The following is an 8,474-nucleotide window of genomic DNA, read 5'->3' as shown; positions in this document are numbered from 1 at the left end:
TGTTCCTTTGTTCATGATTGTCTGCATTTTAGCTAAGATGTTTTGTCTGTCAAGATGTTCGACCAAATGTCGGAGCATCTGGTGCAACATTTGACCCTGCGTAGCTTCTGTGTGTTGCACGAATTTTCTAGAAGCTTTGGATTGTTTTACGTGATCAACAAGCTAGGGTTGTTGAAGAAGTTTCCGTGTGTTTGATGACCCGGGTTTATATGATGTTTTTAGGGTTTTTCCTTGTAGGTTTTGAGTCTTTTTCTTGTGTCTCATGTAGTGTTTCATGCATTCTCATGCATTTTTATCTTTTCTTGAGTCTTTGTTTTGTTTTGGTAATTTTGTAGTTTTATAGGGATTTTTCTTGCATTTTAAGTTAAGTTTAGGACTTGCATGATTTTCTTTTGTTTTATGAAGGACCTCTTGTGCTAATGAGCTCTTTGAGCTTCTAGATTTTTCCTTGTCTTTGTGGTTAAGTATGCAGATCAAAAACTGAAGAAGAAGGAAAGCCAAGAAGCATGGAATTGAAGAAAGACTTAAAAGAGGAATTAAAGAGGAGTTACAGAAGCTGAAAAGGCTGTTCAAGGCGAGCTTGAGCGCCTAGGCGCTGGGAATTGGCGCCTAGGCGCCAATTAGGGTCCAGAGGCATGTTTTTCACATGCAATTGGCGCTCAGGCGCTCTGAATTGCCGCCTGAGCGCCCAGACTCGTATTCTTTGTGTATAAATAGGATTTTAGTCATTTTCTTTTGGAATCTTTTGATACTTTGTAAAATTCAGAGGTAGAGGATCATCTAGGAGAGTGAGAGAGGGCTTCCAAGCTTGTAATTCAGGTTCTTAGCCAAGCGGCTAATCTCTCTTCTTATGCTTTGGTTTTCATGTAAGACTTTTCATCTTTAAGTTATAATCTTAAGTTCTTTCCCACATGTTCTTCTTCTTTCCTTGAATCCCATTTTCTGAACATCAATCTAAGCTTGTATGCATGCTTGCTTTTTGCTTTTCTATAATCAGAACGGAAGTTTGTTATAGATTAGGGAACCGATTTGGGATTACCCCTTCTATGCTTGCTACTAGGAATAGAGGAAGAGTTGGGGTTTGATGGCCTGAATTTGCATGATCTAAAACCTCATATAAATGACTAAGTACACAAGGAATTGGGCTTAGCTTTTAGTATGAGAGAATTGCTTATGTGAGGAATCAATAAGTGAGTAACTAGGCTATATCATCAAGGAGAGATCCATGAGAACATGTGCTTAGAATGATGTACTTGAATTGACTAGTTGAACAAGAACCCAAAGCATGTTATTTTCTGAATTGTCTTTTTATTTTTCCTTTTCCTTATTACTACTTCAACATATCTCTTATTCAATAATACAAACCTTCATACTCAAGGCTTAAGCTGAATTTAGTCACTCACAATCCCTGTGGTTCGATATTTAAAACTCGGAGGTATTCGTACACTTGCGAATTGACCAACAGTGTTATCTGAAAATATCTCAGGTTCATCAAATCCGCTGAAGAAGATTTGATTTGGTTTAAATTTTAGAAGATTATATGTTTTTATGTTCAAATCTTATTTGATAAGATTTGGTACTGGTTTAAAAATATCTGTTCCAGATTTAGTCTGAGGTGGTTTTTTATTATGTGAACAAATCTGGTGAAGAAAGATTTATTTCTGATTTAGCTTGTGGAGAAAATATGTTTTTGATCAAATCTTTGACAAGAAGATTTGTTCCATATTTAAGCTTACGGACTTTGGTTTTGCAAGCTCATTGAAGATTAAAGGCTGCTGAAGAATTGCTATTTAAGAAGACCTAACCTTAGCTGCTCAAGGGTGGATTGTGCGTTGTGTTGCTTGAGCAAGAGCGTGTGTTTTAGGGTTTGTTTCTCTGTGAGTCCACTGTTATTTTGTACACCACTCTACTGTCTCCATTGATGATTATATGGCATAGATTTGGTTTGTTTAGTTAAGTTGTAATCTCTTCATCTTTATCTTGTTGTTCATTGTTTCTGTTGTTCCTTGTTGTCATACATTTTGTTAAAAAAAATAACCTGATGTCCTCGTCGATGTTGTGACATCTGCTTTTGTGAAGGCCAGGACATTTGTCCTTACTGGCGTGCAATGTGGGTCCCTTTGTTATTAGTTTAGAGGAGGAGATTTGTTATTACTTGAGATTCAAGTAACTTATTGAAGGGAGATATACGCGGGTTGTTTATTGTTGGAACAAATAAGTGATTGGAGGTTTGTTTCTATTCTTAAGTCGTTAATCACTCATATCATGTCTTGAAGATTCTGTGCTGATATGAGTTGGATTAGATTTGTTCTTCAGCCTAAGAAACCCTAGTGCCGCCTCTGCTGAAGTATAAAAGGACAGAGAACTGAAGCTTAAAAGACACAGCGAATGAGATTGAAGATTGCGTGTTTTTTAAGAGTGTAAGTTGTTCTTTGTCATTGTTGATTGTGAACAAGTCTTGCTCACTGATTCTATAAAGTAAGACCTTGTTCTGTGTTGCGTTTGAGTGTCAAACAAACTTTGAGTTATTGTTGTTACCAATCACTGAGGCAGTGATTGAGGAAAAGTGAGAGGGGCTCTCATACTTAGGCTGTGGTTCTAAGTAGAAGACCACTGGGTAGATTAGGTTAAGAACAATGAACTTGATGTGTTCATGTGTGTCTGTAACACCTAGATCTTGAGATAGTGGAATTCCTTTTCTTTGGGCGAAAGCTAACCAGACGTAGGTGAAGTTTCACCGAACTGGGTTAACAACTTGTTGTGTCTTGTTCCTTTTATTTGTACCTGTGTTTGTGCGTTTTCAGTCATATTGTTCTAATCGATTGTCCTAGCATCGTGCAGGTTATCTGTTCTAAGGGATCTAGAATTTCAATTGGCATCAGAGCAGACACCCCTGTTCTGTTTGGGTGAGCTCCAGGGAGATACTTTCTTGATCTCATGGACAGTAAGGAGGGAGGATCAATTAACAGACCACCAATCTTGGATGGCTCCAATTATGATTATTGGAAGGTTCGCATGACAGCTTTTCTCAAGTCTATTGACAACAAAACTTGGAAGGCTGTGGTCAAAGGTTGGAAACATCCTGTCAAAGCTCAAGCTGAGGGAAGCACTTCTATTTCCGAAGAAAAACCTGAGGATGAGTGGACAAGTGCTGAAGAAGAAACTTCTCTGGCAAACTTAAAGGCAATGAATGCAATCTTTAATGTTGTTGACAAAAACATGTTTAGATTGATTAATACTTGCACTGTGGCCCCAGATGCTTGGGAGATTTTGAAAACTGCTCATGAAGGCACAACCAGGGTAAGGATGTCTAGACTCCAGATGCTTACCACTCGATTTGAGAACTTGGCAATGATAGAAGATGAGACAATTTCTGAATATCACATGCGTGTTCGTGATCTGTCAAATGCTTCATTTGCTCTGGGAGAACCCATGTCAGATGAAAAACTTGTGAGGAAGATCTTGAGGTCTGTAACCAGCAAGTTTGCAATGAAGGTCACTGCTATTGAAGAAGCTCAAGATATCAGCAGTTTGAAAGTGGATGAGCTGATTGGTTCCTTGCAGACGTATGAGTTGAAAGTGGGTGAGAAACCTGAGAAGAAGACCAAAAGTATTGCCTTTGTATCCAACACTGCTGAAGGAGATGATGCTGACAGTGAAAGTGAGAATTTATCAGAAGCCTTGGCTCTTCTTGCTAGAAAATTCAATAGAGCTCTAAGGAAGATAGACAGAAGAAATAAGCCTAATGTCCAGGACATTAAGTCAGACAACTCCAAGTCCTTCAATTCCCAGCGAAAGGCCAAAGAGGAAGACAAATCAGGCCAAGGCAAGGGTGTTCAGTGTCATGAATGTGAGGGGTATGGTCACATTAGATCTGAGTGTGCAACTTATTTGAAGAAACAGAAGAAAGGCATGGTAGTTACATGGTCAGATGAGGATACTGAGGATGAGGAAGAATTATCTGCCAACAAAGTGAATGCCTTTTCAGGAGCTGTTAATGACTCAGATTCCAGTGGGGATGGGATGACATATGAAGAGCTAGAGGAGACCTACAGGCTGTTGCACATCAAATGGAAAGAAAATTGCAAGAGGTTGAAGGAGCAAGGGGATGAGGTAGAACTACTCAAGACTGAAAATGAAAACCTGAGGGGAACCATTGATAAATTAGAGGATGATCTTGAGGAGTGGAATACAAAACTGAAAGATGTTGAAAGTGTAGAAAAGGCCAAACTTCTCCTAACAATTGCTGAGCTTCAAGAAAAGGTGTCCACTCTGACAGGAAAACTTGAAACTACATATAAATCAGTGCGTATGCTGAACAGTGGATCCAACATGCTAGAAGAGATATTGGAAGAAACTAGCAAGCAAGGAAGAAGTGTGAAAGGCATTGGTTTCAGTTACAAGCATGAGAATAAGGGAAATCAGAAAGCATCAAAGAAGTTTGTGAGTGCTAAAGAAAACTCTGAGTTCAAAAATCCAGTTAACTATCAGATGTCACACCCGATGTCACAACATGTGCCTCAGCATACAAATACTCAGAAGTTTACTGCACCAACTCCTTCAGAAGACCCTCAAATCATCCAAGAAGGCTTGGATACCCAAAGGTGAAGTCTCTTGCCTCATAGCTGTTGGTTCTACTGCAAGTGTACAGAATCTACCCGGTTTTAAATTATCGAACCACAGGAAATTAGATTGCAAATTCAGTTTAAGATTCAAATTCAAGGTTGAAAAGCAAGTTAAGTTCAGTTTTAATGATTGGTTGTTTCTTGAGTTTGTAAAAAGACAAGTGATCAAGTAATAAAGCGATTGAAATTCAGAGATGAGATTGCCTTGGGTTCTTGCTCAACAAATTGAGTTTTAGCAAACCTTCCTATTCAATTAATCCGGAGTCTCTCCTTGATGTTCTAGCCTAGTTAGTTATCTTTCGATGCCTCGCAAAGAAAACCCTTCCTAATCAAAAGATAGGTTCAATTCCTTGATAACCTAAACATTTGCTAGAAGCACTAAGCATACAATACAGGCCAACAAACCCCAACCCTTCCTCTATTCCTAGCAGCAAGTATAGAAGGAGTAATCTCACAACAAGTCCCAATTCTATAACAAACTACCGTTATGATTATAGAAAAGTAAGAAGCTAGCATGCATTCAAGCTTGAAAGATAAAACATAGAAGTGAGATTCAAGGGTTTACTCAGAACAACATGAATAGAAAAGGATTGAAAGCTAAAACATCCAAAGTCTTACAAAGAACCCAAAGCAAAATGGGTTTTTAGCCAAGCATGGTTATGGAATCCATACAAGAAGATAAAGATGAAACCTAAAACATAGGGCTTAGGGAAAGCTCCTCAGGCTCCAGAACTCAAACCCTCTCTTCTAACTTATGAAAATATGATAAAATGACAAAAGGTCCTAAGAGAAATGTCTAAAAACCAATTTATAGGCAAAACAATCGAGTCTGGGCGCTCAGGCGCCAATTCAGGGCGCCTGAGCGCCAATTGCATGCAAAAACATGCTCTCTGGACCCTAATTGGCGCCTAGGCGCTAATTCCCAGCGCCTAGGCGCCAATTCCCAGCGCCTGGGCGCCAATTCCCTGACCCTCTGAAAAATGCACTAGCGCCTAGGCGCCAATTCCCAGCGCCCAGGCGCTCAAGCTCGCTTGGAAAACACTTTTTGGCTTCTGTAACTCCTCTTTTAAACCTCTTCAAGTCCTCCTTCAATTCCATGCTTCTTTGCCTTCTTTCTCCTTCAGTTCCTGATCTGCACACTTAACCAACAAGCCAAGGAAAATTCCAGAAGCTCAAAGAGCTTAGTAGCACAATAAAACCATGCAAGTCCTGAACTTTCTCTAAATGCAAGAAAACCCCCTATAAAACTACAAAACTACCTAAACGAAGTAAAGACTCAAAGAAAGATAAAAATGCATGAGAATGCATGAAACACTACATGAGACTTAACAAAAAGACTCAAAACAAACTAAGAAATGACCCTTAAAACACTACTAAACTAGGGTCATCACACCACTATACTCAACGGCAGCTCGCCCTCGAGCGTAAACAACACTCGCTTGCCCTCAAGCGCAAGAAATGCTCCCAAAACAAGTGCTCAACAAGGATATCTTAACACAAAACTGGGGGATTTAGCAACTACAGCTGGTTCCAAGAGAAAGACCCATCAACCTACTTCATGCATCTTTTGAAAAGAGAAGAGTGTAGAGTCCAACATGAGAAGCATATAGATCTAAAATTCCTAGGATGAGATATATATTTAGTGCACTGAGCACACAAGCAGTTCATAGGTTATGGATATCATTCACTCAAGAGCAACCAAGATCAAACATGCACAAATTCAATGAGACTTCAAAGGGTTGAAATGTTGGCTTGGTGAAGTATAAGGTGGTTGGTCCCTAAGGAAGTCTAAAGCTTCAAGCATCTTGAGTGTGGTCCCATTAGTAACTCCGGAGCTTTCAACAATACACTTTTTAAGCACAAGTCTCTTGACCCCTTTTTCAAACTTCTTTTCTTCTATTTTTTTCTTTTTGCAACTCCAACTTGATTAGGAGTCTTTTTTTTTTCTTTTTCTTTTTCTTCTCTTTTTTTACACTTTGGGCAAGAGACCTTTCCAACTTTAATTACTAGCTCCAACACAATGCAAGGACCAACACTCCCCAAAATCCAACCTATCATTCATCCCAATCATTTAGCTAACAAAGAAATCTCCAATAGGCTCAAAAGAGACAACTAGGGACAAATGTTCAAGCCAACAAACTCGGAAGCTCAAAAACCTACAAGTCTCAAGAATTGTGCAAGTATCACAAAGCATGCAAAGAGTGAAATCAATACAGAACCAAGAAGTACGAGTGAGACAGGATCCTCCAGGGAAATTATATGGTGAAGGGTCAAAGATGGACCCTTATGGACTCACACCAACTCTATCCTTAAGAAACACTCGGAAGACCGAAGTCTCCTTCTCTCTTCCCCAAAGCATGCAATCACACATCCCCAAAATAAACACAAGTATTCACAAAAACGTTTTCAAAACTAGCAACATGTTTGTAAGACCTGGATTTTCAGAACAAGCTAATTTCCGACTCACGCGCAGAATCAGTGTAAGCGTGATAGGAGTTTGATATTTCAGAAAGATTAATGAAGAAGAAAGTTCAGGAATTGCTCGAGGATTGTTGCGTTGTTGCTTTCGGAGCTAGTGCGAATCGTCTGCACACCTGCCTCATGGCAAGCGTGTCCAGAATAGGCTAATTTCGCTTTAGAGCAACGTTTTAAGGGAGATTTCGAATTCTTGGAAAATTTAAAGATTCTCTTTATTTTTCCTTCGACCAGCGTTTCATTTCGGAACTCTGGACTGTACGCACGATAGTATTCACTTTTCGGAAATCCGCCGACGCTAATTTCTTTGCTTCGAAACCCTAGATTCGAGCGATGGATGAAGACTTTTTCTATTCGAGACTTCTAACGAAGTTTCCGTCCGCATTGTCAGATTTGTTTCGATGTTTCCAATCTTTTTCTAGTACAAAGTTTTGTCGTTTGAGCATCACAGCAAAAAGTAGTTTTTCGGGACAGACTAACTTACACCGCCTTTGGGATTTTAGATATCGTTTTTCCCAAATCATAGATGCTTGTTTTGAGTTCTGGAATTCTGACGCCAGAATCTCTCTTAGAATTCCTCGGTGAACGTGCTGCAAAAATCGGAATCGCGAAATTTTCATTTTCCCGCGATTTCACCTGCCTATAAATAGTCGAAAAAGCAAAAATATCTTCATTTTCTTCCATTTGGGGCCGCGTTTTGTGGAGAGAGAGGGAGAGGAGATTTTCGCGAAAACTCGACCGATCTTCGCGCAGTTCGTCCCTACTTCTAGGTATCGAGGTAACTAGCATGAATCCTACCTCTGATTACTGTTTCTGTTGCGTTTATGAAGTCGTTTCTGTGCTCACAGTTTTGAGCTTTTTCTAAAATGGTCTGATTTCTTCGATTTCTTGGTTGGGTTATGTTCCTTACGTTCCCATGAGCCTAAAACCTCTGTCAGTAATCGCCGATTGCGATTCAGTTGTCCAGGATCTGAAAAACTGTTTCAAAACCTTTTTGTCTCACATTTCGAAACTTTATTGTCGAAAAGTCATAATCTGACTTCGTGCCTTTAGGATTTGTTGTCACGGATGTCGTTAGGATCATTGCTGTCAAATTTGTTTTCAGAACTGATAACTTTGAAGTTTTGAGCCTTTATTTTGGACCAAAATGCCCCTGGATAGTCGTATTTCGACCCGATTGTCCGAAAATTGTTCCGACAGTTTCTTTGCCTTAGTTTTACCCTAAAACTACCTTGTGAATTGATTTGGTCGAAGAAAAAGAGCCGAAGCCCTTTTTCCTTTGTGGCCGTGACCTTGTAGTGTTGGGGAGGGAGTTTTCGTTTTCGAAAACTTGTCTTTTCGTACCCGGATGTCGTATCCTGAAGCTTTAATGCT

Source organism: Lotus japonicus, chromosome 1 (assembly GCF_012489685.1).
Source record: "Lotus japonicus ecotype B-129 chromosome 1, LjGifu_v1.2".
Lineage (NCBI taxonomy): Eukaryota > Viridiplantae > Streptophyta > Magnoliopsida > Fabales > Fabaceae > Lotus > Lotus japonicus.
The sequence above is the reverse complement of the archived record's forward strand: the minus strand, read 5'-3'. Positions refer to the sequence as shown.